This window comes from Bos grunniens, chromosome 14 (assembly GCF_055505025.1).
Source record: "Bos grunniens cultivar Pamir isolate PY7600 chromosome 14, Bosgru_T2T1.0, whole genome shotgun sequence".
Classification (NCBI taxonomy): domain Eukaryota; kingdom Metazoa; phylum Chordata; class Mammalia; order Artiodactyla; family Bovidae; genus Bos; species Bos grunniens.
The window spans coordinates 3,417,579-3,426,821 of record NC_141178.1 but is presented as its reverse complement, the minus strand read 5'-3'; positions in this window follow the sequence as shown (position 1 = coordinate 3,426,821).

Below are 9,243 nucleotides of genomic sequence, written 5' to 3'. Positions count from 1 at the left end.
AATAGAAATAATGCAATGAGTAGTTTAGCATTGTAGTCCACTGTCTCTGAGTGACAATATTAATAAGTATCTTAGAAAGAAAAAGATGAAATAAGTGCTCGGAACATGTGTAATGTATGGAAGGACACAGATCCCATGTCAGGCACCACTCAAGAGTCTGAAAGGCCAAAACGTAAAAATAAAGGAGGAGCTATAAATTTACTGAGTCCATCTCCTGCACCCCTCAGAATGCATGACAGAAGATGCCAACAGCTTGAGGATGACAATGGCAAACTCATATAAGTCAAACCGAATAGGTCGTGTCACATTACAGATAAATAAGGACCATGTCTGCAAGTCAATGCGCAGCTGACAGGAGGCTATTTAAACACAAGGGAGTGAACGAGTAAAAAGGAGGCTCGCTGTTCCTGGGCAGCTTGTTTACATTCCCATAGATCAGTGGTTGGGGGAAATTATGTCTTCCTTCTCATTCTTTTCCACATCAAACCAACTGAAGTGGCTGTTACAGAATGATCACTAAGCACTACAGTCTCACATGAGGGAGTTGCTAAATTTTATTTTTCTGCAGATGAAAAACAAAAACAAAAAATGAAATGTTAATGGCATGTTTCCTCTGTGTCAAGATGTAGGCTGCTTGATGAATCTATGAGTATATGTACGTTCGTATAAATAAGATACCTAGATAGATAGATAAATTCATCCATTCATTCTGTCGTTGAGTTCACAGACCTGCAACTAGGAGCATGATTAAGAGACAGAAAAGCAAACCAAGAAGGAGGTTAGTTAAATGTTGAAATAAAGGTATCAAATTCAGTGTACTCTGGGTGCACAGAAGAGAGACTAATGTCCTTGATTATGTCAGGCAGACCCTTATACTGCTTTCTGAGGGAGAAGACATCCGTTCCTCACTATCAAAAGTCGTGTGCCCACAAGCAACTCATTGTTATCTAATTAGATAAACACTACACCAGCAAAATAGACAGCCTTCCATGGAAATCCCCAAGAGAATGCCAGCTGAAGAGTTTTAGGAAGTTTATTTTATCTAAACTTGAAGAATGTCTTATAGTTTGTGATGTGAAAATGTGGGTGAGGCACCTCATAGGCAGAAAGCAATGGTATAAGAGGTTCACAAAAATGGCTAGTTAAGAAACAATCGACAGTTGGAATCAGTTAAAGGTATTTATAGAAGAAGAATGTGTGCTGATACAGGATGTCGCAGGACATGAGTTTGGGAGCTAAATTAAGCCAGATCGTGATGGCTTTTTTGGCCATCCTGAGCAAACTGGAGCTAACATTGTAGGCTTTTACGGTAGAGATGGAAGATAATCAAGTAGGGAAACTGCATTTTAACCCAGAATCTTACACTTCAATCATAAAAGATTAAAAAAAAAAGTTAGGGGGGGCTAGTATATAAGGTCATCTGAAAAGACCCTGATGCTGGGAAAGATCAAAGGCAGGAGGAGAATGGGACGACAGAGGATGAGATGGTCGGATGGCATCACTGACTCAATGGACATGGGTTTGAATAAACTTGATGGACAGGGAGGCCTGGTGTGCTGCAGTCCATGGGGTCACAAAGAGTCGGACACGACTGAGCCACTGAACTGAACTGAACTGAACTGATATAAAGTGATGAGAACAAGACTTCTAGCAAGAACACTAATCAGAAAGTTAATTTAGAATTGAACTTCAGTTGATACAGCAAGGAAATATTATATATATAATATATAGATATTACATATATCTATATATATACATATTCTTATTATACATTATATATATATATATATATATATATATATGTTCAATATATTTTGCTAGAAGTTTTCTTGGCCTTAAGTGATTTAGCAGCTTGGGAGGAATATATAATTTCCCCTTCTTTCTGCCATGAGAAAACTGTGGCCTAACCTTCTGTGACTAATAATGGCAAACACAGAATTCAGTTCATGCTGCTTTTTGACAAAGATTTTTATCTCTGCTCACAAAAGATGATTCTAGATGAAAATACACAAATAAGAGAAGAATAGTGGCAAGTGTACTAAATACAGTATTTAGGGTTGGATGCGCACATTCATTTTTCAGACCACCAGGGCACCGTTTAGCATGATGCAGTAAATTAGAAAAACTCAGCTTAATACGAAGGAATGTCGTAGATACCAGAAATTATGAATCTCCAAAGGATCATAAAACCTTGAGCTAGAAGAAATGTTAAAATGTAATATAGTCTATTCTCAACTTCGACCAAGACTGATTGAACATAAAACTCCTCTAAGAGATGAGCCTAATCCATGTGTGTTCTAAGCCCAAGGCTCTAATCACTGAAAGAATTCCATAAAAGTTGAAAAGGATTTGTTGAAAAGGATTTGGTGACAAGGTACCCGGAACCCTCCTGCTGTGAAGATTATCAGGAATCAGATCGACTCTAGGTTAATGCGCTTAGCATGCTCGTAGTGATAGTGTAGTGAAGTCGCTCAGTCGTGTCCGACTCTTCGAGACCCCATGGACTGTAGCCTACCAGACTCCTCTGTCCGTGGGATTCTCCAGGCAAGAGTACTGGAGTGGGTTGCCATTTCCTTCTCCAGATCTTCCCAACCCAGGGGTTGAACCCAGGTCTCCTGCATTGCAGGCAGACGCTTTATCGTCTGAGCCACCAGGGCACCTCAACACACTCATATTCCGTACTTGTTAAATGAGATCAGATTGCTCCAATGTCTGTGTCACCTTCCTTCTTCCATCTCTTTTTTTTTCCCTCGAGAACACTATTCAATTTCCTTTAGCAATAACAGAATGCCCCTTTGTTTTGCTCACCCACCCATAAAAATACTTTTAAGCAAGGGGAGGAAAGGGAAAGAAAAATGACAACCATGTCATGGTACAACCTGGAGCTAAATAAACTACAGGCATTTTATGGGCAGCACTTGTAATAAACCACTCTTCAATAGTGTGATCGTAATCATTCCAGGCAAGAAGGAAGCACTGAAGTATGGCAGAGACAGATATGACTCCTTTTGTGTACTAAATCTGTCTTTTCTAGGAAACTCACCACTCATCACCTCCAATAGAATGCATTAAAATATTCATTACTTTATAGAGCTTTTTTTAAGTGTCAAATGAAAAGATCATATAAAAGAGCAGTGGAAACTTAGAAGTAACACGGCGTTCATGCAGACTTTATTTAAGGAGCACGCCGTCATTATGTAGTGACCGCTGCATCCTAGTCTACACACAGGGACAGAGCATAGCTTTGCCTGCAGCTTTCATCTGAATTCACAGGGTGTTCATTAACAAGGCACAAACAATTATTCAACATATTATCTAAAACTGTGCCAGGAGGAATTCGTTAGTGAACCCAAATTTTTTAGACACACAAAGTGAAATCCATCTTATTCAATTACTGAGGCTTTGAGAGTATAGAATATTATATCTCCTCTGACTGTATTTCTGACCAATATGTATACCAAATTGAGTGAGAATGTAAATTAACTGATGTTTTTGATTATTTGTCTCCTCATCATAAAAAAAAGGAATTCCGTATTTATATGAAAATCTGCAGACGGTATTTTGAAATATATGAAATGTGGAAAGCATCTTAAGTTACAGAATAGATATATAATATCCAATAATTCTAAACTTGTAGTTAGAGTCAGATACTTAGAATAGTTATTTATTCTAACAGAAAAATTTTTCTTGGCTGTACTGGATTCTAAGTTTACTGATGACTCAAATTCTTTAATCTATAATTTATATCAAATTCCTTTTCTATAGTAGTAATTAAGCATTTGGGAGATGAAGTTATCACCCGTCTTATTTCAACTTATATCACCAGTATCCCTGTTGAGGAAGTCAATATTTTGGTCTAAATTTGTTAATAAGGAACATTCAGAGAGGTAAAATAGTCTGACCACCATTAGCAGACTACTCATTAAAAGATTTGGGACTCTTAATGCAGGGCCTCTGGTGTTCAAAATACACTCTTTCTACACAAAATTATGACTATTTTTGGCTGATCTCACCTCCCAGCTTCATTAAATTCTGTATACCTTTTAGATGCTGTCAGAATAACTGTGCTTATCTTTGAACTCTATTGCATAGCATAGTATTTGGCACAAGTGTATTTAATGAATATTTAATAAATTAAAAAAAACAGAAAGATGGTTTGCTTGCCAGATCTACATATAATTTTTCTATTTTCTTGCTTGCTCACAACTGCCATCCATCCAGTTCTCTATAAATACATATTTGTCACTTATTTTTGTTAGAGTGAAAATTTTCAATAAAATATAATAATTTATGCCCCTCAAAATAACAGGCATTTTCATGACAGAAACTCTTTCTAGGGAAGTTTTGTTTTGTTTTTTTCAAAGACTAGCCAAAAATAAAGTGGAAGAATGAGAATGACTACACTTTTGCAATAGGTTCTTGAATAAACTATAGGAGTGAGAGGTGCCAACCTCAACACAGGAGAGTCAGATCAGGTCAGATCAGATCAGTCGCTCAGTCGTGTCCGGCTCCTTGTGACCCCATGAATCGCAGCATGCCAGGCCTCCCTGTCTATCACCAACTCCCGGAGTTGACTAAGACTCACGTCCATCGAGTCAGTGATGCCATCCAGCCATCTCTCCTCTTGCCCCCAATCCCTCCCAGCATCAGGGTCTTTTCCAATGAGTCAACTCTTCGAATGAGGTGGCCAAAGTACTGGAGTTTCAGCTTCAGCATCATTCCTTCCAAAGAAATCCCAGGACTGATCCCCTTCAGAATGGACTGGTAGGATCTCCTTGCAGTCCAAGGGACTCTCAAGGGTCTTCTCCAACACCACAGTTCAAAAGCATCAATTCTTCAGCGCTCAGCCTTCTTCACAGTCCAACTCTCACATCCATACATGACCACAGGAAAAACCATAGATTTTGGAGTCCAAGACAATAAAATCTGTCATTACTTCCACTTTTTCCCCTTCTATTTGGGTGTCCAGATCATTAAAACCTTTTTTGAACAATTCTTCTGTGTATTCTTTGCACCTCTTCTGTATCTCTTCCGTTTCATTAAGTCCTTACAGTTTCTGTCCTTTTTCATGACCATTCTTGCATGAAATATTCCTTTGATATCTCCAATTTTCTTGAAGAGATGTCTAGTCTTTCCCCTTCTGTTGTTTTTTTTTCTATTTCTTTGCATTGTTCATTGAAGAAGGCTTTCTTGTATCTCATTGCAATTCTCTGGAACTCTGCATTGAGTTGGGTATACCTTTTCATTTCTCCCTTGTTTTCCATCTTTCTTATTTCTTCAACTATTTGTAAAGCCTCCTCAGACAACCATTTTGTCCTCTTGCATTTCTTTTTCTTTGGGATTTTTTTTTCTCTGTCTCCTATACAGTCACAAACCTCCATCCATAGTTCTTCAGGCACCCTGTCTACCAGATCTCATCCTTTGAATCTAATTGTCACATCCACTGTATAATTATAAGTGAAGACACTCAGTTGTGTCCGACTCTTAGTGACCCCATGGACTGCAGCCTACCAGGCTTCTCTGTCCATGGGATTTTACAGGCAAGAGTACTGGAGTGGGTTGCCATTGCCTTCTCCCAAGGCATAATCATAAGGGATTTGATTTAAGTAATACCTGAATGACCTAATTATTTTCCTTACTTTTTTCAATTTAAACCTGAATTTTGCAATAAGTTCATGATCTGAGCCACAGCCAGCTCCAGTTCTTTTTTTTTTTTTTGCAGACTTATATAGTCTATATAAGAAACTCTATATAGAGCTTCTCCATCTTTGGCTAAAAAGAACATAATCAATCTGATTTCAGTATTGATCACCTGGTGATGTCAATGTGTAGAGATGTCTTGAGTACTTGGAGAAGGGTAATTGCTATGACAGACATGTTTTCTTGGCAAAACTCCTTTACCATATGCCCTGCTTCATTCTATACTTCAACGCCAGCTTTGCCTGTTATTCTGGTATCTTTTGACTTTGTGTTTCTGCTTTCCAATCCCCTGCGATGAAACAGACATCTATTTTAAGTGGTAGTTCTAGAAAGGGTTGCAGATCTTCACAGAACTGGTCGATTTCAGCTTCTTCAGCATCAGTGGTTGGGGCATAGACTTGATTAAGTCCTGCGTGTGGACTCTTTTGTTAACTCTAAGGGCTACTCCATTTCTCCAAAGAGACTCTTGCCCACAGTAGTAGATACAATGGTTATCAGAGTTAAACCCACCCATCCAATCCATTTTAGTTCACTGATTCCTAAGATGTCGGTGCATACTCTTGCTGTCTGCTCCTTGATCACGTCCAGTTTACCTTGATTCCTGGACCTGACATTCTAGGATCCTATGCAGTATTGTTCTTTACAGCATCGGGCTTTTCTTTTGCACCAGTCACATCTGCAACTGAGGGTCGTTTTGGCTTTGGTACACTGCTTCATTCTTTCTGGAGTATTAGAAACTGCCCTCTGCTCTTCCCCAGTAGCATACTGCACATCTCCCGACCTGGGGACTTGTCTTCTGGTGTCTCTTTGGGCCTTTGAATACTGTCCATGGGGTTCTCCATGCAAAAACACTGGAGTGGGTTGCCATTTCCTTCTCCAGTGGACCACGTTTTGTTGTGACTCTTCACAATGACACATCCGTCTTGGGTGGGCCTGCATGGCATGGCTCATAGCTTCACTGAGTTACACAAGCCCCTTTGCCACAAGGCTGTGATCCATGCAGGGGAGACAGACATATAACTGCAGCACTTTGCTGAGCACTTGAAGCTAAGACAACATGGTGAATGCACTATGTTCCAATACAAACTAAGAATTAAAAAACAAGACAAAAAAGAAAATAGGAAGACAAACTGTGTTTATAGTGTTGTACTTTATCTATCAATGCTGCATGTTTATGGTGTCTATTAACAAGATGAGTAGTCTGTCAGTATATATATCTAATATTGTCTAATGTTTGACAAACATTTTAGATGTTATATATACTACTAATAGCAGATATCAAGAAGAGAAAGTAACATGAAAAAGAACTTCATATTTTTATGCAGTTAACCATTCATTTATGAGAAAGAAGCAGCAATATAATTGCTGCATGTAGCCTAGTATAATTGATATTGCTTTCTAGTAGCTTAGCATGTATATTAGTAAATTGTTATAAAAAATTTTTTATGAAATACAGTACAACAGTCACATCCATAATACACTATTGAGAATTTTGTTACATTACAAAGTGCCCCATAATGACAGGCTGATATGCAGTTTCTTCAGTTATGAGAGAGAAAGAGCTAAGTGGCTTTTAGGTTTTTTAAAATTGCTCAGATCTCCAAAACTGGTTTCAGTATATTTGCTGAAGTAATCTGTTTTTAAGAGGATCCATGCAGTTCAAACTTGTGCTATTCAAGGGTCAACTGTATAACTAAGAATGGAGAAAAGACTTCATCTATACCATAGTAAATCACAAAATTCTCTTTTTTTGTTCTAATGTCTTTAATGATAATAATCGTTGTGTTTATGTATTTATATGTATGTATATACATACATATATATACATGTACATACACACACATGCATATATACACACACACACACACAGACATACATAAAACCTCTGAAATTGTACATGGGTAAATTATAAACATACTAAACATAAAAATCACAGTTTTAGTTGAATAACAAAGTTTAAATCTTTGTTTTCCATTACTAATTTTTACACTATATTCTCTTATGTACATGCCATTGCCTATAGAGCAAAATGTTTATGATCACATGTTTCTCTTTCACTCTTTCCTATTTTATATATAAGGAAACAAGAGAAAAAAGAAAAAAAGACAGCAGTGAACGAGTTTATATAAAATGGTTTTAAATTTAAGCAAGAAGCATGCAATTTTAAAAGCACAGCAAGTGATGAAATCTTTTAGATTTTTGGTAGTATAATATGCTATGGACTCTGGAACTGGTAATTTACATTTTCATTCATTTATGTTTCCTTCAAGGAGGAAAGGATTTAGAAGGGGTTGACAGACAACTTAACAGATAATTACCAGACATTGTGATAAGTGCTTTCATAGAGAGAAGCAACTGGAAGTGCTGTTTGGTTTAGCAAATTGCCCTTACGCATATCACACCATCTGATGTTCAGTAACATTCTGAATAGGTAGGGTACATATTACCTTTAGCATTCCCATTTTGAGATTGAAAGAAGCTGAGATGCAACAAGTTCAAATTAATTTTGCAGAAATAATTTAAAAATCAAGAAAAGTGTTGCAATAGGGATTTAAAACATGTCTTCTGACTTTTCATTCTGTGGCAAATTCAGTGAATATATTTGTACTGGTTAATACTTCTTAATAATCTTGTCTTCAAATTTTTGTCCCAGTGACTCAGAAATGGGTGAAAACTATATTCTACACTGGGAGGAATAGAAAAAGAAACAGATAATTAAACAAATAATGTTACGGTGAATAGAAAAGCATGGGCAAAGATATTCTCCTGAGATCTAGTCAATACTGCAGAGATCTTGGTTCAATATCATTATCAAATGAAGTATGTAAGAGGTATCCATGTTTGTGGAAGCTTTGAAAGTATACAAGAAAAAGACTGGAGAAATCATATATTTAACTCATACAAGATAAGAGTGCAAAAAGTAAGACCTAGAGGCAAAATTAATTGGTTAAAAAAAAATACTTTGGAATGATACTGATTAATTAGGAATCTATTACAGAAAATTAAAAACCTTTCATACAAATACCTAGCAGGAGTAAAAGCAAATGTGATGCTACATTTTACTGGCAGAAAACAAAATATAATTCTAGACAGAAACCATTGCTTCATTGGATAAAATTCTCATAGATATGGCATAAAAGGTGTCTTAATATTGCATTTTTGCACAGCTCTTCTTTTTCCTCCAAATACCCTTCAGGCTAAAATATATTCTAGGGAGAGTCCTGAAGTTTAGGGATTAAGCCTCCCTTCTTTTGCTAGTATTGATATGTATATTTACAACTTTTAGTAGTTTAAGATATTTTGACTTTACAGAAGTCCAGACTATTAAATGAATTTGGGAATTCTTTTTTGCTTCCTAGGGTGATTACACAGAACACTAACCTGAATTGGAAAGAGTCTGATTATTCATTAAAGAGGCACGTTTTCTATGATCTCTCATTCTTACTGACAAGCAAACTTTTAAGAAAGTTCAGAATGAAATTCGATACTTAATACAAGGGAAAGATCTAGTACATTTGGATGGCTTACTTTGGGCAGATGTGC